Genomic DNA, 15,537 nt, shown 5'->3' on the forward strand with positions numbered 1-15,537 from the left:
CTATATAGCTGCAAAAGCAGGTTGATTAAATGCAGTTCAATCACTGGCTAACCACAATCCTCTCTCTTATGTCTGTCATTTTATTCTTTCATTCTCTTCTATCTTTAGCCACTAATTTCCCAGATTTTTCTTCTTCTTTTATCGTGTCCCTGTAGGCATGATTAACATTTCCTACAGCAAGAGCCACCTGTGAGGGTACATGAAGGTAAAAGAAAGGTAGATTTATTGCTTAGGCTCCCTATATACGCTGTATGTGTGTGTGTGGCTGCAGTTTATTCAGCGGTGAGACACCGAAACTCACACAAACTCTGCAGATGTGATTGTGTGTGTGCGTATGTGCATCTTTCTGTACAGGTTTCTAACAGAGGTCGGCAGCACACGCACCCATTTTTTTTATTTTTCCTGGAGCGCAAGGTGTAGAACATAATTCACGTGGAACATAATTCCTCTGAGTAAAAGACCAGAGCTCCCCTCTCAGGTTACACATTCAGAGTGGGCTGCTATAAACATTTAATTGATGGAATTGTTTTGCTTTGTACAGCAAACTCTGGAGTACTCCTTGAGATTAAAAAACCCAAAACCTAATATGGTGATGATAATATGCCAGTTTAATATCCTTACTTAAAAGAAAACCCTAATTCAAAGTGTTGTATTCAACATGATTTGTACCAACAACAACAAAAAACTACAAACAACAACATGTTGGCCTCATGGGGAGGTAATGTAAGGCTCTATTTCCTGCCAAGGAGAGATAGCTTCCTGGAATCTCAGGTGGTTGTTTGGCTCTCACAGTGAAAGCAAGGCTTGTTTTTTATGATCCAAGAAATTGTCAAACCCTGTAAAACCAGATTTTGGATGAAATGGCATGCAACCTAAAAGTGAACCACTTGTGTTGAGTTGTGTTAAGGTTGAGGGCTGGTCACTTGATCAAACATATGACACCAATATGTGATTATGGAGGACGAAGAATAGTGTTTCCACAGAATTCTGTCATTACAATTAATGTTTGTGCTTAGAGGATAGAATTTGTGTTTGCAGGTTTGATAGCCATGTACCGTGCTAATATGTGTGTTTTTGTGCATAAAACCTAATTAACATGCACATGCATGGTCTTGCACAAGCCAGTTTTACTAACTTAGCTAGTGACATGGAAGAGCTAGAAGGGAAATTGAAGAATGAGCAACAGAGGGAGACCAAGAAAGTGACAAAGATGAGAGAGAATAAGGATTGATTATTGATCGTTGTGGAGTTGTCACGGAGCAGGGGAAAGATGGAGGAACACATTTAAAGAACCCATCTTCCTTCTGTTAGTGCTTTTTTCTCCACTCTCATTCATCGACTGAGAGGAAGATTGGTAGAGAAAAACTGCCACAAAAAAGATTCAAGCCATTTCTCCTTCATTTATTCTATTTCACCATGCATAATGTTATTTGGACTCCGTGTTCTTCTCTGTTTTTAGAAGCATTGAATTAAAAATGAAGGTAAGACAAAAGAAAGCGACACAATTTGGGGGGAAGAACAAAGGAGTGGGAATAATGGGAGAAACAGGGAAAGAGGAGAGGAAAACACACATGTACACATAAACTGTATTTTACCTTATTATTCATCAGAAGTTAAAAGACCTCACGGGTTCCAATTCCCAAATCAAACAAGCACTCATTAAAACCTCGCTTTCCCCAGTTCCCTCACAAATCACTTTCATAAATTTCATTTCATGAGAACACACACATTTCACCCTGAGACAGTAACCAAACATAATCTTACCGCTCATTTCTATTCAAATAACCAAAACCTATGGGATGCTTATCAATAATCAGAGCAAATGTAGTCCACAGGCTGTTCTGTCCATCAGCATATTTGTGTCTGTGTGCAAATGTATTTTTGCTTTTCGTTTCACATGTCTACAAATACCAACAAACCTCTTAGACCAGGGCTCGGCAACCCGCAGCCCTGCAGCAGCATGTGGCTCTTTCATCCCTCTGCCATGGCTCAACTGTTCCATTAAGCTGCACAGTAGCATACAATGGCTAAACCTGAGATTGTGTTGTTATGGGGTCACTGCAGTAGCCGTTGCTCATGATCTGACCTTCGCCCATCTTGGTGAGTCCACATTCAGAAACTCTACCTGCATTTCAGTGTCAGCTCCACACCTGTATACTTCTGTGACTGTATTTTGCATGATGGTGATGCTGTCAGACATAAGCACCTGCCAACGTGCTCAGAAGTGCCTCTGTGGTAGTTTCTGCTACAGCAGGTGTTTCCAGGACCACTTTTTGCCGTGATGATACACGCAGACTCACAAGGTGAAAACAATAACACCAACACACTGTCGCGGCTGGAAATCAGCATCCCCTCACAGTCGCTGGTTTAAACACAGTGGCATTTGTAAGCCATTTCCTGTTAAGAGTGAGTGTGTGTTCTTGTCTCTCTGTGTGTGACTGTGTGTGTATATTTCTCTAAACAATGGGTGTTCCTATTCTTTGGCTGAATTTGTGCCTCTTCCCTGGGTTTGTCTCCTTGAGCGATGGGCACCATAAATCCATGTCAGCCTTTGTAACTTTTGTGTGTATTTGTGTGTCTTTTCGGAGAATATGAATGAGACACAAAATTGTCCATTCTTTTTTAAGGTCTGATTTGGACGTGTATGTATGTCCTACACACACACACACACACACACACAGTGTTTGACTGGCATGCTGAGTGCAGACTGCAGCACAGTGTCCTGCTCCCTTTATTCTTTTGCAGAAGGACTACACCCTTAATGAGTTGTCCTGGGACTTGAGGCTGTTTAACACACACACACACACACACACACACACACAGAAGTGCACAGACAGACATTTTCCTAACTCTATACTTGGAAGTACTTTCACCATAACACATTCCCCTGCCTTGTTTTTTAACTTATCCAAATTAATTCATCATCCTCAACCCTCAACCCTCATCCTAACCCCAACCTAAACTGGATTTTAACATTAGACTGTCTTAAAGCTCAAAGAGACATTTAACCACTCTAAGTCATAATATATTAGCTTTGACTTTGACTTTGGTCAAATCTTGATTTCGTAACTCATGCAGCATTTGACAAAATCACCATATATCACTGTGCCATGATTTCAGCCGTACTTATTTGTAAAATTATTACTCAGAGAGAAAGTTACAAGTGGTGAGAGAATATTTTAAAAGCTCCAGGTGTGTTGCTTTTGAGCTTAACCTGACCTTTGACCTTCCTATAATAGACCAGACGAGAGAAAAGATCTCTGTTGAGCTGCTGCACTCAAAACCTCTTAATTCCTTTTACTGATGAAAACTATTTTTCTTTCTTTGGAATGAAACAGCTTATTATTGCTGCAGTCTTTAGCAAGAAGCTGGAGTCTTAAACTCTTCCAATTAACTTCAGTTAACCTCAGGAGCATTTTAATCAGTTCACATCATGGCAGACAATGGAGGGTATTGAACCAGTGGCTTCTTTCTATTAGGAGGGAACATGGATAACTACTGACCACATCTGTCTGAGTACTTTTTGAAGCAGAAATCAAGTGTTTCAAACACCATAAACCTCTGTGAGCGGGTGGAGAGAGGGGTATTCCCCAGACATCATCTACACCCAAAAACAAAAGAAAACAGATAAATATGAAAATAAATATCAAAGCACATGGTGGATGGTTAACTCAGTGCCCTCACAACAAGGTTCTTTGTTTGAACCCTTGCCTTTGTGTGGCTGTGCCCTTTGGGTACTCTTGCTAGTCCATGCACCATAGGTTAATTGGTGAATGAACGGCCTGTAGGTGCAAACCTGTCCAGGGCGGGCCCTTACCTTTCCCACAGTCAGCTGGGACTGACTCCACCCAGATGGATGGATGAATAGATTCACAAGTTTCCTTAAGAAGCTGAACATTAGCAAGTTTGAATGGCGATTACCACTTAAATTGAGAAGGATTTAATAACTTGAATAATCTTTTTAAAAGTATGTCTCATAAGCCAAAAGAATTACACAATATGGCTGAAGACATTTTCCCTTGGCACACCTACACACACCCATATGCTGGTATCTGGATATATATCTATTGTAAGGCCGCAAGATGTTTCCAGAAGCAGGTGATAAAAAGAAGTTAAAGGAGACATATCAGCCATATCCTCGGTGTGTGAAGCTGTCTCTAAAATGTCACCTTGTGGAAATGCTGCACAGACCCAGGCTGACAGGCACTGCTGTATGCAAAACAGTAACACACACACACACACACACACACACACTAACATTCAGACATGGAGAAAGATCTGTATAGATCTAGTGTTATGTAGCATAAGGAATACCATGGAAAAGCAGGAGTTCTGTACTTTTCATCAGTGCTTTATCTTGTTCCAGTCTGTTTCATCTTGTACCAACACACGGTTTTGCTCTGCCTGTCAGACATATATAACATCAACATGTCTTGAAATGTTATCCTGGTGCAAACAGTAAAGCATCAGCAATGTGTAGACAGGAATGGGTCGGAACCAGCTTTGGCAGTATGTAAATGTCTGTTCAAATATGTGTGAGGAAGAGAGAGGGGATGAAAATGGGAGAGATCGCTCACACAATCGCTCTTCTTTCAATCAATAACTTTGTGATTCTAATAGACATTGATTGCATCTGAATCCCAGATCCCAACTCACAAATGTGATTATAAAATGGCCAGTCTTGACACTTTATTGAAAACAATGAGGCTGGAAGGAGGAACAGGATGAGGGAGGGAGTGGGAGTGACTGGTTGGGAAAGATGGATTAATCTTCTGCTAGCCAGCTCACTGAAGTCCTCTCCTTCATTCACTCTTTCCTTTGTGTTTGTGTCCACACAAGAAAATGTGCATGTTTTTGCAAGATGTCAGGACTGGAATGTGCACTGTGGAGTGTTGAACTATTGAAAGCAGGATTGCTGAGGAGTTATGAATATTTCCAGAGCAGCATAGCTGTAAACCCTCCCTTATCTCAGCAACCTTATTGTGGGTCTGCGAGGGCTGTCATGGAGTTATCAGTCTCTATGGTTCAATCCCAAAATGAATCTCAAATCAGACACAGTCTCAGTGTTTTGAATGTAACAGAGTAATAACTTCAACTTAAATCCCAGATTAAAAAAAAACAAACAGCATGACTGCGTGCTTTCTCATCAGATTGTAAACTGAAACTACTCTTAATTTTACTACAAACATTTCTGATGTTAACAGCATCAGAATCCATTAAATATTTATATGTAGCATTAGTCACCAGATTAAAATATGTGCCAATCATTTTCACAGTGACAGGAAGTTTTATGTTTTGAATTTTATTGGTGTGACTACATCACCAAAGCAGTAATTCATTTATTATTTATGGAACGAGAACTTAAGCCAAACTAGCTGGTTTCAACAAGCATCATTTCAAATTCAAATTCAAATTTAATGTTATGGTAACGCTGTCAGAAAGTAGGCTGAGAGCATTTACAAGCTTTCACTCTTGACAACAGCTATGCAACGCAGGCTTTATTTGTGAAGTATTTATGTGTGTGTGCTGGATCCGTGTCTCTTGTCTATGTAGGTGTATTAAAAAATGGCTAGTCATCAAATGAGATGCCATTATCATCATCAGCCTGCAGCTTAATTGCTGTATGGTTTAGATGGTTCATGTAGATATCCCATGATATCCCTGCATCATTAATTTATCTCTGCAATGACAACAGTATGTTTCACTTTTAACTACTGTACCTTTAACCAGCTGCAAGTAAGCTCACTTTAAATATATTCTAATAACACTCCCTCTTGAGCTGTCTGCATTCAGGAGGAATGGCTTTACGATTTGTCACAAGACGCTCATTTGTTTCTGTACTACTCACCAAAGGCTTAAAATGCTCCTACTGCAATGTCAGAGTAGAATGATCAGAACTGAATTTCCACCCCTCCCTTTTAATATACAGTACACACCGAAGCCTCACATATACTGTGTGCCATATAGTTATTGTGGTTTGTTAGCGTTTTTTTTTTTTTTTTTACTTTTTCCTGAATTTATTTTAATGTAGAACTGTAGAAACATCACAATAAATGTAGAGTGGGATTATACAGTGTTATTACAACTCCAGAATAAAAGATTCAATGAAGGATTATAAAAGTCAGGGCAGATCTAGGAAGAACACATTAAAAAGGATTTCCTCACTGACTGTGACTGCATGTGGAAACAGACTAGTGCTGCATCTTGAGCTTCTACTGCTCCCGTTCCAGCTTTTGTAAATCAAAGATGTCATTTGTCTACATTGTAGACAAGAGTTCTTGTTATGCAGAGCCAACAGATTACAGCAACATGATTTTAGTTTTGTTTTTTTTTCTCCATTTATATATTCATAGCTTTGGTAAAAAATATTGTCAGTTATCGTAACATTGTAGTGTTTCGTCTACATGCAAGATCATTCCCATTTATTGTTCGTTAACAAAGTGTAGCAGCCTTTTGTCAAAACTTCCATGCAAAAATGACTATGATATAGTCTGTCACTCATTGGTTATGGTAACACACACACAGCACTTTCTGGCAGAGTGTAAAAACACTGTGTGTTTATGACATGTATTCATGCATGCATAATTGCACCATTTACATCTTTTCCGTCAGACTTGGAAGACAATGATCAATTTAAAATGTAAATGCGTTCCCTCCGTGTTCAATCAATTAACAGTGAAAATAACATTTGTGGATAATTTAATGTTTTCCCTTCCTATTGCTCCCTCCTCATCTTATAACTGCTGCTCATTATATATCATTATGTATGCGATAAATCAGGATAAAATGCCATGCATAGTAAAATACACATATTTTCAACAATATTCATTGGAGATTTGCTTGACATACATGCCATTTTTGTAACAACAAAACAAGTGGAGAAGGTGGAATGGGTGCTCAGTGGAGGAGGAAGTGTAGGAAGGGAAGATTAATCCTTGAGTGACTCCATCCATGTGTTTAATGCAGCAAACTTGCCTGTTTCTGGGTCTGTGATTTGTTTGTGCTGTGGTTTCCTTTGAAAACTTTCCTGTTGCTGAATATTTAACATGATGCATTCAGACACACGTCAGAATGATTTCAAGTGACACGTGTTAGTGTATGCAGACGGTAGTCTGCACAGAAGTCCACATCTGCTTTTAAAAGATGGCTTTACTACAGGTCACAGATCCCAAAATATGTTTTATATATGGATGAAAACAATTTAGCCAAGAATATCAGGACAGATAAACATCAGAAGACTATCAGAACACTATCTGAAGACATGAACCTTGAAAACACACCTATTGCAGACAGAGGATATGAACACAAACAAAATTGGCTAATGGATGCATTCCAGAGGGGAAGAGCAACAAGAAATTGTGATAGTGCCAGTCGATACTGCGCTGAAAGCTGCTGGTCAAGTCGGTGAAAGATATTGTCGATCGATCATATTTGCAGACCACAGAGATGGATTCCAAGAACCATCATCAGTGCATTTGTGTGTTTGCTTACTTGTGTGTGATAAACAGAAAGAGGATAGATGAGTGAAATATAAGCACTCTCTCACACTGGGTGGTTTGGCTTGGTCCTTATCAGTCTACCTTGCCTTGTGAAAGAGATGAAAACACTGTTATCATTTTGTTGGCGGCAAAAGGGCTTGAGACCATGGCTCAGCAAGCCAATACTAGGCTGTCAGGAGCCGATAGGCCATCACTGAGCACCTGCGACTGTTGGTATCCCATAGTTTTAGCCCAAAAGGTAGGGAAAGGTTGGGTTTTAAGAATAAAGAGAGGAAGAATAGGAAATAATAGGAAATATACTGCATTAAGCCACTGGTTTCAAATCTATTACCACTATTCTATTATTTGGTTGTGGCACTTTGCATTTATATTTTGTGTCCCCAGACTCCCACCGCCCAGACCATCTGCAGTCTACATCCCAAAGGAAGAGTTTCATTGTAGAGGGACAGAAAGCGGCACAGTGGGAGTGACTTGGTCTGGATCTCTGTGGACATGAGCTTGGATCTCTGGAGAAATGGCTGGCAAAACATTTATTCACCTGGCCCTCGAGTGTGTACAGACACAGCCATAAACATGCACCCACACACACACACACACATAAAGATATGGACAGACAGACAGGCAGCTGTCAACCTGATGGGGAGGCTGATGGAGATGATACATGGATGAATAAACACACACACATGACAGGATGGAATAAACCTGAACCACACAAGCGAACGCACACATTTATAGGAATAGTAGTAAGTCATCAATATGCAAACTAACTAATTATCTTACTGAGTGACACATTCAACACACCCATCCATCCACTCCCACGCACAACACTTATGCACACATACACACTGCAGATACACAGAAATGTCATCTTCAATATAATCTACTATCCAGTAACTCACAATGCAGCCAGAAAATTGAAACCCTATTTACATCCCAAATCAATGAGATATCAGAGTGCCACTCATTGCATCCTTACAACACATAAAACTTCATTAGCTTTGAGACATGCTAATAGATTCTTGACAAAAAATGAGATATCATGAATGAGGCTGACATATCCAGTGTTTCAGTGTGATTTAAACCAGGAAGGAACAAGACTTTGAGATGGGCAGGCACCTTTATCAAGATGGACATACTAAATCTGGCATCCCCATTGGCAGCTCATAAATATCATCTTCCCTGAGATAGAAATGACTTGTAAATTGACCATAAAGTGGATATATACATACTTTGTATGCGTGATTTAGCTGCCTGCAGCAGTGAGGGATGTACTGAAACAGCTATGTGATGAATGTCTATTATGAGGATGATACAGTGTGTCTGCAGGGTGTGCATATTGGGGCTTGCAGGGGAAAAGGGGAAGACCCCCGGGAACAGTGTACCACTGTGGGGTGATCCCTGTATCCCCACAGGCTCAGGATAAACCATGTACAGCTGTGTTTAAAGGGGTCCATTGAGTTAACTCAAAAGGACACAGGGACGCATTGCAGGCTTAAGTGTCGCCACACACGTGCACACACACAGACACACACAGTTTTCGGCAAGATGAGGCGAGCTGCTGAAATAGCCCTGTGCCAGCTGGCAACAGAACCCACACAGACACACAGATACACATGCACACGTCCCTCCAACCCACTTGACTGTGTTAAAAAGGAGGCTTCATCAAAGCTATTCATGATGCCTCCATAAGTCATCATCTCATTTGCAAGACAAATGGGAAAGTCAAATTGGTCAGTGCATTTTAATAAAGATCCAAGCACTGAGCTAGCTTCATCCTCTCATCAGCTGCCCTTGTAGACGCAGGGTTTCACACAGCAGGACACCTGCTTACTAAACCAACCATCAAATTTATGTTTACATACCTGTTTAACTGTAAAACTTCAAACACTGCTGCCATTCGTCACTATACGTCCGATCTAATTTATTTAATATTGGCTTTATTTGACAGCAATAGACAGAAAATGTGTGCAAGGAGAGCAATATGCAGTAAACAGTTTGGCTGGCCAGGAGTCAAACTGGGGACTTTCTGCTCAGGGCTGTTATACTGACATATATATATCTTTGATGCAATACATCAATGATCAGAGAAAGAACAGTGAAAAAAGACTGTATTTAGATGCATGTCAGGCATTACAATAAATACATTTTATTGTAATGTCTGACATGCATCTAAATCTTCTACTTATCTTTAATTAAAAATTCTTGTGTTTAAGTTTTCAAGGCAAACCAATGTGTCCTTGGATCGAATTAATACATGCTCGTGCAGCATACAGATAGGATGTTACTCAGATGATAAAACATAATTATACAGATCCATTATCATTTGGTCCAAGTATGTGTGATCCCCACATGGACAAATGACCTTAACACTAATTTCATAAGGTCATGGAATTCTGACCTCTCAGAATTACTATTGTCACTGTAGATTGCAGCACTATTGATTTGCTGTGCTTTCAAAGCTATCTGATATTGAGATCCACACACTGTTGATTTAGCCGTGTGCTTGTATTGAATAATTAAATAAAGCCAATAGGATTGTTGATATCTGTGTGGCTTCATCCTTCAAATGACTCCAAGAGATACCCTGAGTCTGAGAGGACCAAAGGATAATAAATGAACGCAAGTCTGACATGAAACGAAAACAACAGGCTGTCAAAAAAGATTTGGACAAATAGGGACCACCCCCAAACACACTGTTATTGTTGACTTATTGCATCAATTGATTTATCAGGGGTCAGTCACTCTCAGAGGTGACATTGACCTAAAACATTTCTTTCATGGGTTTAACATATTTATTTGTTTACAAAAAGGTGTCTATTCTGTATTCATTTTTTAAACAGCTGCAACATCTGTAGCATAGTATACCCTCTCAATGAGCAGTATGACTTAAAACTACTTATATCCTTATAATCCCACCAGTGGATCCATCTTTACAAATACGTCTGCTCTAAATTTATCCAAGGCTTAAAATCGAATTTGATTGCCGTTAACAGTAAACATATCTCCAGTGAAGCACTGGGACAATAAAGGGCACATTGATACATTTTATCAGGCCTGTGGGCAGGAAATGTCCCCCTACAAATTAAATGTCAAAAGCTTGAGCTAAAGTAAATGTTAATGTGACCACCTGTCATACTTGCATACTCAGAATGGTCATATTCTAAAAAGGGAGTTTTTTCGGGGAAAAAAAGCAAACCTAAAAACCAAACCAAACGATACCCCCCTAAAAAAAACCAACAACAACAACAGCTGCACAGATTACAGTCACGTGACTCCAAATTGACGCTAATTGGGGTTTCACGTGATGACGTTGTTTCCTCGTTTACGGACACAACGTTTCTTGAAACTTGGCATTATTTACTTTAGCACCTTAGCTTTAGTTTACACCGCCATTTAAGATGCATTTGACCGCCGGAGTTTCCTTTTTTAACCGAAGGCTGCGGGAAATATTCGAGGTAAGACGTTTTCTGTTAAATGTCGGCAGAAGTTGTTTTGTCTTGTTGTCACCACAGATAGCATGATTGCAGCGTGTCTGCCACTATCTGGGTTCATGCTAACTGTTTTTGTGGTCCTGTCGGCGGTGGCTGACAGTTTTGTTGTTCTTTTGGCTGGTAAATGTATTCCGGTCCCTTCTCTCACCCAAGAGGCCGAAAACTTTCCATATGACGGATTATTGATACAGCCTGCTCCTTTCTGCCAGACTTCCCTGTTGTGTAATAATGTAGCATTTCTCTGGCTTGACTGTTTTTTTTTTAGATGTTTCTGCAATGTCTGTTTTTTGTATAAACAACCCCCCCCCCTAAAAAAAAAAAAAAAAGGTTGCAGTGACTCATGGTCTCAGGGCAGACTCTGATGTGTTTGTGCTGCGGTTTGTATCCGTCAGTGTGAGTGTGTTGTCCTGTAGGTGGGGCTCTGATGCAGTGTTTCACAGCTCTGCCAGTGGAGGGAGGGAGGGGGAGAAACAGCAAAAAAGGAAAGAGGATGGGATGTTGCAGAAAACACGGACGCCTCCCCCAAAGAGACCCCCCCCCCCCTCCCCGGCCTCCTTTCAGTGCGCACTACTTGAGTTGTCTAAATGGTCACGGAGCGCATGTTTTCTACTCCATCCAAACTGCATCAATTTACACTGAGTTGTTTTTCTCAATTTTCTGAGTTCATTGCCAGGTCTTAAAAGTCAACGTCCTTTAACTGACTGTGCGAGATATTAACATTTCACACAAACTGTAGTCGTTTACGGACATGAAAGAAACCTGGATATGATTCGGTATATTGCTTGCTATTTTTTTTATTTTATTTTATTTTATTTTTTTGGCTTTTGACTGATTAGTTTTGAATGGTCTTTATGTGAAGATAAAGAGTACGCTTAATAGCCTGTTTTATGCAAAATGCATCACCCTGCCCACCCCCATACTGCTTATTTCGTTAAAGACGTGATTACATAATTAGACTTTTAGAATATTAATTGCTTAACATTTGTGGGTGGGGGATACACTCCTGAAGCAAGCTAAAAGATCATCAAAGAACAAAAAAATGCTAATCCCCTACAAATATGAAAGTGTCTTAATTGTGTTGCTTCTCTATCTCTAAATGATCCTGCCATTAGACATTCAAATCCTATGATCTGATCATTTCACCCTGGGTTTGCATCGTATGTGTGTATATTCCCATTTGGCATTGATAAATCCCTTTCTGGGCGGGATGGATTCATTACATAAACCTTGGGCTGGACATACCTCACGGCAGAAACCTGCATTTTAAGCAAGGCATAACCTCTTATTGGAGCTTTTAAGGTTTGTTACATCCTGGGTTTTCTCACAGGAAAATGCCCATCGGTGGGTGGAAATATATTAAACTTTAAAATCAACTTTTTAAACATGTTAGTTAAAAGTAATATTTACTTTTGTAAAACGGTGCTGACATACATAAAAACATAATAAAAAAAAAGATGAAATCCAACGTGAACTTGCATGGGGCATTATCTGAAATCAGCTGCCACTAAGAAGTTGGATCGTAAACATGATTATGGCTCGGTGAGATGGACGCTGCCTTGAATATTACTCATTAAAACCCACTAACCCTCTTTTAGGGTAGTTGCCAGGGACATAAAAATGTAACCCAGCAAAGCCCCCTCCAGATCCGAGCTGTTACTGCGGGTGAGTCCGGATCCTCGGTGAAAACACGAAGCGCCATCTACTCAGTCCTTCCCGAGCTGGAAGATCCGCTGCGAGGCTGAAAACTCCGGGGCAGCGGGCTGCTCCCTCCCCCGCCCTCCCTCCGTCTCTCCCGCACTCTCTCTCCCTCACACTCCGCTGCAGCACCCTCAGCACCTCAGTTGAGCAGGAGCACCGCACTGAGCCACATCCATACACACACGCTCTCTCTCTCTCTCTCTCCATACACACACACACACACACACGCACAGACACGCACTGACACGCACACAAGCTCAGCCTCCTGCGGTATCCCATACGGCGCAGCGGCTTTTCCAACGGCATACCAAGTGCGTCCTCGCCGAGGGATGGGAGGTGCTGTTCCCGGGTCTCAGAGCCCTCAGTCCGGCGTAGAAGAGTCCTGCTGATCGGGGAATGCTGCTGGAAGTCTGCTGCTATTTCTTCCTCCCGTGCAGGAATCGCCTTGCAACTACAAGCCTGTCGGGATTTAAAGTGGACAAGTCGTTTGATGATCAGGATATAACGTTGTTCTAACCTTTTTTTTTCCCTTCATTTTTGGGGGAAGTAAGAGGAGTTGGGGATTGCTCTGGACGTGCCTCTTATCCGCAGTGTCGATGCGGCTGCGGCTGTGAAGTGATATCTGCATAGATTACAGGTAAGAACACGGAAAGAGGGCTTGTCACGGTGTCACCTCTCTCAGTCAGGGCTGTTTTTAACGCTTCTGTGCCGTTACAGCCCGGGTTTTGGCTGTCAGGCTCCCACTGCACCAGCCAGGTGATTCGAGGCGTGTTGCACCTGTTCTGGCTGCGCCATGCCAGCTCTGCGCACTCCGGAGATGGGGCGGGTTTGATTCCGGACCTGTCCATCTGGATCGCGTAACTAGCCCCGGAGAGAGTTGCAGAAATATATATATATATTTTTTTAATGACCTGATATTTCTCTCAACTCGGGACCCCGTATTTTGTGGATTCCCTCCGTTTGGCGCCCCGCATCATCCAATGTGAGCCGGGGAAAGCTGCATGCCCACAACGTGGTTGTTCCTCTTGTAGTGTTAAACTCTGAAGGGGAAGAACAGAAAGATTTGTGGCGGCGGGTTGGTGCTCAGTCTCCGGGGACAAACGCGGCGCCTCATCCTGCATTCAGCGGCGTGTCGGGCTCCGGGCTGCAGCTGGGATTTTGGTCGCGGTCCGGTTTTAAAACACGGGAACGGTCAAAAGTATTTAATAATCTGCTACACATGGTTTTGTAAGGATGCATAGCAACTACAACTCCCGCGACATGGTGAAATAGGAAAACATTATGAATTGCAGAAATGAACGCAGCGCGTCTGACAGAAAAGTTGGTAAATCCACGCGGCGTCGGAGCAGATCCTGCGTCTTTGGGGATCCACTTCGGAGGGATTTTATGAGCCCTTTAAACTCTTCAGACCTGGTAGCCTACTATGCAGCACCTTTCTAAACCGGTTTCCTTTCGCATCAAGCTTTGACATTTACTGTCAGAGTTTCAGAATCCCCGCGAATGACTTTTAACTGATCGCCTGCCAGTGCATCACTGTGTGTATATGTATATATATATATATATAGCATAGTTAGTTACCTATTATTTTAATAAATTGCTGCAATCTGTCTGCTGCCTCATAATTAGTGAAAAACACAACCTGTGTCATGTACAATTAGATTTCTCCCCGTGGGGCCCCCAGGATCACAGGGATCTGTTAGTCTCAGAGCTTTTGAACTTGACCACTGTGGCTCAGTCTCGGCGCCCAGTGAAGGACTTGAGTTGAGGGATGGTCCTGGTGAAAGCTGTAAAGACACTCAGTCAGGAATTCTGTTGCTAATTATGTTCTGTTACGAATTACCATAATATTTCACATGATAGGTGTAATTTACAATTCAAGTACAAGTTTAACAAATTTGTTGACTTTCTCTCACTTGCATGATTTGGATGTGTTTTGATAGTGAAAGCAGGATTGATCACTTTCCGCTGGGTTGTGGCACACTGCTCTGCAGTCATGCCTGAACAAGCCGAGAAATTGAGCAGTGAGCCCATGAGCAATGATGAATCATAAAACAAAGTTTTATTTGCAAAACATTGTCTCAGAATGATTTACTTGGCCCCTTAAACAGCATTTAATTTGCAATCAATGCCCATCATCCATCAGTGTCCTCTATATTTAAGTGGGAAGCTTTTTTTGGAGGTCGAGCCGAGTTACAGTGTAAGCTCAGTTGCTCAGCTTTGGCCATGTAGTGTGATAAAGGCCATTGATTCCAAAATGTGGCTGATGCATTTTGTCGTCTCCGTCTCTCTCCAGTTCCACTGCTCCCTCCCTTCGCACTTCCCTGACTCACACCCTCTCTTGCACCTTGTACCCAAAAAGCAGCTGCTCCAAACTATGCGAAATGCAGATTCTAGTACAGCAGTCACACTGAGTACTCGGAGCTCCTCTGCCGGCTTCTCCCTCTCACCATCCACCTGCACTCCAGTTTCAATGCATCAATTCACTGTTGCCTATTCCCTGGCTGATGGTGAATCATACTTAATGTACACCAATGTCTTATTAGTGTTAGCTAATATTTACAGAAATTACACATTCTTGGTTGTCTTTGCTGTGACTTCACCAACAGACTTAGTTGTTTTACCCACACTCAGAAGAGCGTGGCTGAAGGGACACGGCTATATGCTGGAAAATCCATGAGGGGCAGTGTGGCTTCATTGGCTGGTGAATTGGATAGACTGACTCCATAAATGGGGCTTTTGTTGACAATTTTGGTGTTGTTTCAATGGCACAATTATGTCAGGTGCAACAGTTTGTTGGACTGCTAATGAGAAGTTGTGTATGTTTATTTGTGCATAATTTATTTTTTCTG

At 41.5% G+C, this 15,537-nt stretch overlaps 1 protein-coding gene across 1 annotated transcript in view; it reads left to right on the forward strand.

Moving 5' to 3' along the window:
• The first annotated feature begins 12,843 nt into the window (after window positions 1–12,843).
• plxna4 (plexin A4) overlaps window positions 12,844–15,537 on the forward strand; it is a 206,585-nt gene continuing 203,891 nt past the window's right edge. Inside the window, exon 1 of the mRNA XM_029494738.1 lies at window positions 12,844–13,325. The gene's annotated coding sequence lies outside the window, so the exon portion shown is untranslated. The remainder of the gene's footprint in view (window positions 13,326–15,537) is intronic.

Source organism: Echeneis naucrates, chromosome 23 (genome assembly GCF_900963305.1).
Source record: "Echeneis naucrates chromosome 23, fEcheNa1.1, whole genome shotgun sequence".
Lineage (NCBI taxonomy): Eukaryota > Metazoa > Chordata > Actinopteri > Carangiformes > Echeneidae > Echeneis > Echeneis naucrates.